Below are 9235 nucleotides of genomic sequence, written 5' to 3'. Positions count from 1 at the left end.
CAGCAGCAGCAGCTCACTAAATTCAGAGCAAGAAACACAGCAGCAGATAAGCTGTCTCCAGGACTTCTCCTAGTGAGAGGAGAGTCTCCCTGACTATCAACAACCAGAGTTACCACACAGGTCCACACATCTGAGGTGAGCTATAGCAATTCCTAAGAAGCACCGGCCATTCTATGACCATACCCAAAAAGCTAAGGAGGCCTCCTTCAGGAACAACCATCTTTCTGCCAAAGGGATTCTCCCCACCCCAGGATCCCAGTAGGCACCAGAAACTAACAGTCAAAACCTGTCAAAATCTGAGACAGCCAGATGGTTAGAGGCCAGAGTAAAAGCACAACCAACAAAAGCCAAAGCAATATGGCATCTCCAGAACCCAGTTATACAGGGGCAAGAAGCCCTGGACACCCTATGATAAGTGAAATTCAAGAAGATGACCTTACATCTATGCTAATGAAGAGGATAATGGAGGAAACAAATTAAATGTGTAAAGAAAAGAGGAAGATAAAGTCAAACAGATTATGGCCATCTATAAAGAAATACGAGAAGATGCAGCCAAATAGTTTGTGGAATTCAGAGAGGAAATAATTAAATCACTGAAAGAAGTAAAAGAAACAGAGGAATGTTCAAACAAACAGGTGAAGGAAAAACAGGAAAATAAAGTCAGAGGAGTGAAGGAAATCAACAAAATGGTTGAAGATCTGAAAATAGAATTGGAAAAATTAAGGAAAACACAAACAGAGGAAATGATGGAGAGGGAGAACCTAGGAAAGAAAACAGGAACTACAAAGGTAAGCATAACCAACAGACTACAAGAGATGGAAGAGAGACTCTTAGGTGTGGAAGATACAATGGAAGAAATGGATGTATCCATCAAAGAAAATGGTAAATCTAAAAAATTCTTGACACAAACCATCCAAGAAATCCAAGACAACATAAAAAGATAAAACCTAAGAATAATAGGAATAGAGAAAAAAGATTCCCATCTCCAAGGCCCAGAAAATATTTTCAACAAAATCATAGAAGAAAACTTCCCCAACTTAAAGGAGAGGCCTATAAGAATACAAGAGGCCTACAGAACACCTAATGAATTAGACCAGAAAGAAAATCTCCTACCACATAATAATCAAAACAAGAAGCATACAGAACGAATAAAAAATACTAAAAGCTGTGAGGGGAAAAGGCCAAGTAACATATACTAGTGAACCCATCAGAATCACACCTGACTTCTCAACAGAGACTATGAAAGCCAGAAGGGCCTGGACAGATATCATGCAGACCCTAAGAGAACACAGATGTCAGCCCAGGCTACTATACCCAGCAAAACACTCAATCACCATTGATGGAGAAAACAAGATATTCAATGACAAAAACAAATTTAAACAATACCTACCCACAAATCCAACATAACAAAAGATACTAGAAGGAAAAACACAAACCAAAAAAGCTAACTATATTCAGGAAAACACAGGAAATAAATAACTTCACTACAGCAAAACTAAAAGTAGCCAAGCACACAAACACACTACCACAACCAATGTCAAAATCAAAGGATTTAACAACCACTGGTCATTAATCTCTCTCAACATCAATGGAATCAATTCTCCAATAAAAAGACACAGACTAACAGAATGAATGTGTAAACAAGACCCAAGAATCTGTTGCATACAAGAAAAACACCTACATCACAAAGATAGACATTACTTGAGAGTAAAAGGCTGGAAGATAGTTTTCCAAGCAAATGGACCCAAGAAGCATGCAGAAGTACCCATTCAAGTATCCAATAAAATAGACTTTCAGCCAAAATTAATCAAAAGAGATGGAGAAGGTTACTTCATACTCATCAAAGGAAAATTCCACCAAGAATACATTACAATTCTGAACATCTATGCCCCAAATACAAGGGTATCTACATTTGTAAAAGAAACAGTAATAAAATTTAAACCATATATAGATCCCACACATTAATAGTGGGAGACTTCAACACCCCAGTCTCAACAAAGGAAAGGTCAACAAAACAGAAATTAACCAAAGAAACAATGACTCTAACAGAGGTCATGAATCAAATGGACCTAACAAACATCTACAGAACCTTTCACCCAAACACAAAAGAATTTACCTTCTTCTCAGCACCTCATGGAACCTTCTCCAAAATATTCCATGTAGTTGGTCACAAAGCAAGCCTCAGCAGATACAAGAAGATTGAAATAATCCCTTGTATCCTATCTGACCACCATGGACTAAAGCTGGACCTCAACAACAACAGAAATAGCAAAAAGCCTACACTCACATGGAAACTGAACAATTCACTACTCAATGACATCTGGGTCAGGGAAGAAATAAAGAAAGATATAAAGACTTCCTAGAATTCAATGAAAATGAAGGCACAACATACCCAAACTTATGGGACACAGTGAAAGCAGTGCTATGAGGAAACTCCGTAGCACTAAGTTCCCTCAAGAAGAAATTCGAAACATCTCATTCAAGCAACTTAATGGCTCACCAGAAAGCCCTAGGAAAAATAAGCAGACTCACAGAAGAGGAGTAGAGGGTTTGAAATAATCAAACTCAGGGCTGAAATCAATAAATTAAAAACAAATAAAACAATTCAAAGAAACAATGAAACCAAGAACTGGTTCTTTGAGAAAAATCAACAAGATAAACAAACCCTTATTAAACAAACCCAAATTAAATAAAAGACAGAGAGACACTATCCAAATTAACAAAATCAGAAATGAAAAGGGGAACATAACAACAGACACTGAGGAAACCCAAACAATCATTAGGTCTTACTTCAAAAGCCTATATGCCACAAAATTTGAAAATCTAAATGAAATGGGAATTTTTCTTGATTGATTCCACTTACCAAAGCTGAATCAAGACCAGGTAAATAAATTAAATAGTTCTGTATCCTTTAAGGAAATAGAAACTGTCATCAAAAGTCTCCCATCCAAAAAAAAAAAAAGTCCAGGGCCAGATGGCTTCAGCATAGAATTCTACCAGACTTCAAAGAAGAGCTAACACCAATACTCTTCAAACTATTCCACAAAATAGAAACAGAAGGAGCATTACCAAACTCATTCTGTGAAGGCACAGTCACCTTGATACCTAAGCCTTACAAAGACCCAACAAAGAGAATTTCAGGCCAATCTCTCTTATGAACATTGATGAAAAACTATTGAACAAAATACCTGCAAACTGAATCCAAGAACACATCAAAAATATCATCTACTATGACCAAATAGGCTTCATCCCAGGGATGCAGGGCTGATTCAATATATGGAAATCCATCAATGTAATCCACCATATAGATTTTCACCAAAAGAAAAAAAAACATGATAATCTCCTTAGATGCTGAAAAATAATTTGATAAAATCCAACATTCTTTTATATTTAAAGTCCTGGAGAGATCAGGGATACAAGGCACTTACCTAAACATAGTAAAGACAATACACAATAAGCCTACAGCCAACATCAAACTAAATGGAGAGAAACCTAAATCAATCCCACTGAAATCAGGGACAAGGAAAGGCTGCCCACTCTCTCCTTATCTCTTCAACATAGTTTTTGAAGGCCTTGCTAGAGCAATAAAACAAATAGATCAAGGGGATTCAGTTTAGAAAAAAGGAAGTCAAAGTATCACTGTTTGCAGATGATATAATAGTATACATGAGTGACCCCAAAAATTCTACTAGGGAACTCCTACAGCTGATAAACACCTTCAGCAAAGTGGCTGGATACAAAATTAACTAAAAAAAAATAATAATTAGCCCTTCTGTATACAAAAGACAAATGGACTGAGAAAGAAATTAGGGAAACAATACCCTTCACAATATCCACAAAAAACATAAAGTACCGATGTTGTAACTCTAACCAAGCAAGTCAAAGACTTGGATGAAAAAAAAAAACCTTCCAGTTTCTGAAGAAAAAAATAAAAGAAGATATCAGAAGATGTAAAGGTCTCCCATGCTCATGGCTTGGCAAGATTAACATAGTAAAAATGACCATCTTACCAAAAGCAATCTAAAGATTCAATGCAATTCCCATCAAATTACCAACACAATTCTTTACAGACCTTGAAAGAAAAATTCTCAACTTCACACAGAATAACAAGAAACCCAGAATCAGCTGAAGGAGTTCTCTGGTTGAATTTTTTGGGTTATTCATGTACGCTATCATATCATCTGCAAATGGTGATATTTTGACTTCTTCCTTTCCAATTTGTTTCTCCTTGATCTCCTTTAGTTGTCTTATTGCTCTAGCTAGGACTTCGAGTACTATGTTGAAGAGATAAGGAGAAAGTGGACAGCCTTTCCTTGTCCTGATTTCAGTGGGATTGATTTAAGTTTCTCTCCATTTAGTTTGATGTTGGCTATAGGCTTGCTATATATTGTCTTTACTATATTTAGGTGTAGTCCTAGTCATCCCTAATCAGGGAACCCTTGTATCCCTGATCTCTCCAAGACTTTAAACATGAATGGGTGTTGGATTTTGCCAAATGTTTTGTAGCATCTAAGATGATCATGTGATTTTCCTCCTTCAGTTTGCTTATATGGTGGGTTACGTTGATGGAGTTGTGTATATTGAACCACCCCTGCATGCCTAGAATGAAGCCTACTTGGTCATGGTGGACAATATCTTTTATGTGTTCTTGGATTAGGTTTGCAAGTATTTTATTGAGCATTTTTGCATTGATGTTCATAAAAGAAAGAAAGAAAGAAAGAAAGAAAGAAAGAAAGAAAGAAAGAAAGAAAGAAACCCAGAATCGCTAAAACAATCTTCTAAAATAAAAGATCTTCTGGAGGTATCTCCATCCTTGATCTCAAGATGTACTATACAGCAATAATAATAAAAAATGCATGGTACTGGCATAGAAACAGGATCAATGGAATTAAACAGAAGACCCAGAAATGAACCCACACACTTATGAACACCTGATTTTTGACAAAGATGCCAAAACCATTCAATGGAAAAAAGACAGCATTTTCAACAAATGGTGCTGGTCTAACTGGATGTCTACATGCAGAAAAATGCAAATAGATCCATACTCATCACCCTGCACAAAACTAAAGTCCTAGTGGATCAAAGACCTCAACATAAAACCAGACACACTAAATCTATTAGAAGAAAAAGTGGGGAAGAGCCTTGAACTCATTGGCACAGGAGACAACTTCTTGAACCGAACACCAACAGTACAGACTTTAAGATCAACAATCAACAAATGGAATCTCATGAAACTGAAAAGCTTCTGTAAAGCAAAGGATACTGTCAATCAGAACAAAATGACTGCCTACAGATTTGGAAAGGATCTTCACCAACCCTATATGTGACAGAGGACTAATATCCAGAATATATAAAGAACTCAAGAAGTTAAACAGCAACAAATCAAGTAATCCAATTAAAAATGGGATTCAGAGCTAAACAGAGAATTCTCAATAAAGGAATATCAAATGGCAGAGAAACACTTAAAGAAATGCTCAACATCCTTAGTCATCAGAGAAATGCAAATCAAAACGACCCTGAGATTTCACCTTACACCCATCAGAATGGCTAAGATGAATAACTCAAGTGACAACACATGCTGGAGAGGACATGGAGAAAGGGAAACCCTCCTCCATTGCTGGTGGGAATGTAAAATTGTACAATCACTTTGGAAATCAATCTGGCACTTTCTCAGAAAAATTAGGAATACTGCTAATATCCAGCTATACCATTCCTAGACATATATCCAAAATATGTTCAAGTATACAACAAGGACATTTGCACAACCATGTTGGTAACAGCTTTATTCATATGGCCAGAACTGGAAGCAATCCAGATGCCCCTCAATTGAGGAATGGATACAGAAATTGTGGTACATTTACACAATGGAATACTACTCAGCAATTAAAAACAAGGAAATCATGAAATTTGCAGGCAAATGGTGGGATCTTGGAAAAAATCATCCTGAGTGAGGTATCCCAGAAGCAGAAAGACACACATGGTATATACTCACTTATAAGTGTGTATTAGACATGTAATATAGGATAATCATACTAAAATCTGTACTCCTAAAGAAGCTAAGCAAGAAGGACCGTTGGTAAGATGATCAATCCTTATTCAGAAAGGCAAACAGGACAGACATTGGAAGAAGGTGAAAACAAGGAACAAGACAGGCGCCTACCACAGAGGGCCTCTGAAAGACTACCCAGCAGGTTATTAAAGCAGATGCTGAGATTCATAGCCAAACTTTGGGCAGAGTGCAGGGAATCTTATGAAAGAAGAGAGAGATAGAAAGACCTGGAGGAGACAGGAGCTCCACAAGGAGAGCCACAGAACTAAGAAATCTGGGCCCAGGGGTCTTTTCTGAGACTGATACTCCAACCAAGGACCATTCATGGAGATAACCTAGAACCCCTGCATAGATGTAGCCCATGGCAGCTCAGTCTCCAAGTTGATTCCCTAGTAAGGAGAACAGGGACTGTCTCTGACATGAACTCAGTGGCTGGCTCTTTGAGCACCTCCCCCTGAAGGGGTGTGGGGAGTGCAGCCTTACCAGGCTACAGAGGAAGACAGTGCAGACAGTCCTGATGAGACCTGTTAGGCTGGGGTCAGATGGAAGGGGAGGGGGTCCTCCTACTGGGGAAGGAGCATAGGAGGAGAAGAGGGAGGGAGGGTGAGATTGGGAGGGTATGAAGGAGGGGCTACAGCTGGGATGCAAAGTGAATAAATTGTAATAAATAAAAGAATAAAAATAAAAAAGGTTAAGGCTTCTAGTCTTCAAAAGGCATTACACACACATATGCACACACACACACACACACACACACACACACATATAATGTAGGCTGAATGTGGTAATAAATGCCTTATTCCAGCAGTAAAAAGGAAAAGGCAGGTTGATCTCTGTGAGTTTGACCAGCCTGGTCTTTATGATGCGTTCCTGAGCAGCAACGGTTACACAGTAAGACACGAGCTAAGTAAATACACAAACAAACAAGATCAATGAAAAGGCAAGCCACAGACCAGGAGAAAATATTTTCAATTCTTATATGTGACACTGGATTTATATTCAAAATACAGAAAGAACTACAATTCACATAAGGAACAAAACTCTCAGTTGAAAAATCCACAATACATTTAACTCGCCAAAGGTTTCTAAATGCTTTCACTAATATCCTAAGACATAGTAAACATGGACTACAGAGATTTCCCAGAGTTAAGAGGAATGGAGTTACTGACAGTTGTGAGCTGCCGTGTTGGTGCTGGAAATCAAACCTCAGTTCTATGCAAGAGTAACAAGTGCTCATAACTACTGAGCTAACCTCTAGCCCTAGAATTTAGTATCTTAAAAATTGTCTTCAGATGTTAAAACCCTAATAATAATGTATTTGCCCAAAGAATTATTCTGAGGTTGCTTCTGGTTTGTCTACTGTCAAGTGTGATCAGTCTGGAAGAGAGAATACAAAAGTCTGCCTACCTGCTAACTCCAGATCTCCCAGGAAATGAACATTTTCATACTGAGATCCAGAATTGCAATAGTTACCACTCTATTTGTTACTCACTAATCAGATCTGGGCTTCCTCTTTACAGAGAAATGGGCTTATTGACAGGAACAGGAGATTTGATTCAACATTTTTCCATTCCTTTACAAATGAGAAAACTAAGACCTAGAAAATTCTTGGGGTGCCTAGCCTAACACACAGATCTTAAGTCTCCTACCACCTAGTACAGGATTCTTTTCCCCATCATCTCTGGTTTTTCCCATTCTCTCTGGGCTTTGAGATAGATAGGAGGACAGAAGAATGAGTTCCCCAACTCCAGAGAAAGGCCACAAGGAAGTGTCACCAGAAGCATCTAGTATGGTACAGAAATTCTCTCTTTAGCAGGTTTGTCTACTACACAGACTTCCCTCCCAGAAACTTTCATGGCTTTGCTGTTCTAGTGCCTTTTTAACAGAGAGACACAATGTTTGCCCATATTCTTTGATCCTGCAGGCAGGTGCTGGCAGGTTTTGTTCTATTATTCAAGGAGAATGGATGTTGAGTTGTCTCTCCTTGTTACTGGCTGGCATGGCTGGGTTGCCCACCACCTCCTCAAGGCCACTGGATAATGTTCATCAATAAGTCAGTAGCAGCAGCTGGATTTGAGAAGCCTTTTGGCAAGGGATTTATGTCATTTTAGGATCAGTTTTCTATAAGCCTACTCTTTGGAAGACAGGAAGTAATGAACATAAAAACGACAAACGTACATGTAAAAATACTGGGAGGCATGTTTTCTCTGTCCAGCTGACTGACAAGCTTTTGGATCTAGATCCCCCCTATGCACTGTCACAAACTGCTCCATGGCAGGGACACATCATGATAAATAACATTTTGTCAGCAAGCAAATAGTACAGAATGTACTCAACATAGATGGTATAGGTCATCAGTTAACACTGTCTTTGATCTGAGACCAGTAAACATACGGCATATGAAACTGCTGCTGGTAAAAATAGTGTAATAACTGTAAACTTAAAGAAAGAAAGAACTAACAATTAAAAATAACAAAATACGTAACCAGTAACAGCCATTTATCATCAAGTATTGGGCACTGAATTGATCATGTGCGCTATACTTTTATGTAAGGCAGTTAGACCTACTTTCTCCATTTTGACAAATGTATGAATGATGCAGTGCACTGTAACATTTAAAAGGCTATGATATCCTTGAAAAATGCAAACGTTTCGGTTCCATCATAATCTCTAGGACTACTGCTGTATGTGAGTTCATTGATGACTAAACCTTCACTATGAATTATATGACTCTATATGTGTTGCCTTACACCTATCACATAGTGCAATATCTTATGATATCTGAGTAAATATAAAAACATAGAAACACCTTTCAAGTCTCAAAGCCTCCACAACTCAGTAAAAGAAAAAGAATATAGTGGATATTAGAAAACCTGAGATACAATTCCAGCCTCATCAAAAGCTTGCTGAGTAATCAAGCCAGATTCTTCTATCTGGATCTCACTGTATACCTCTGGGCAACAAGGGCATTGTGCCAACTCACCAATGAGGTCATCTCTGGATATTTCTTAAAGAACATGAGAACATGCCATGAGTTTAAACACCCATAGTGCCTGTGAAGCAATTATATAGCAAAACTCCAGGCACTTGTGGCCACTACTAGTACTGGAGAAAAAGAGGTGGTATCTTTGAATAGAATGCATGATTTCTGCAAAAGTGATGAGAACACTTTCAGTATTGGCACTT

The sequence above is a fragment of the Psammomys obesus genome, unplaced genomic scaffold (genome assembly GCF_907164565.1).
Source record: "Psammomys obesus unplaced genomic scaffold, mPsaObe1.curated_primary_1811, whole genome shotgun sequence".
Lineage (NCBI taxonomy): Eukaryota > Metazoa > Chordata > Mammalia > Rodentia > Muridae > Psammomys > Psammomys obesus.
The sequence above is the reverse complement of the archived record's forward strand: the minus strand, read 5'-3'. Positions refer to the sequence as shown.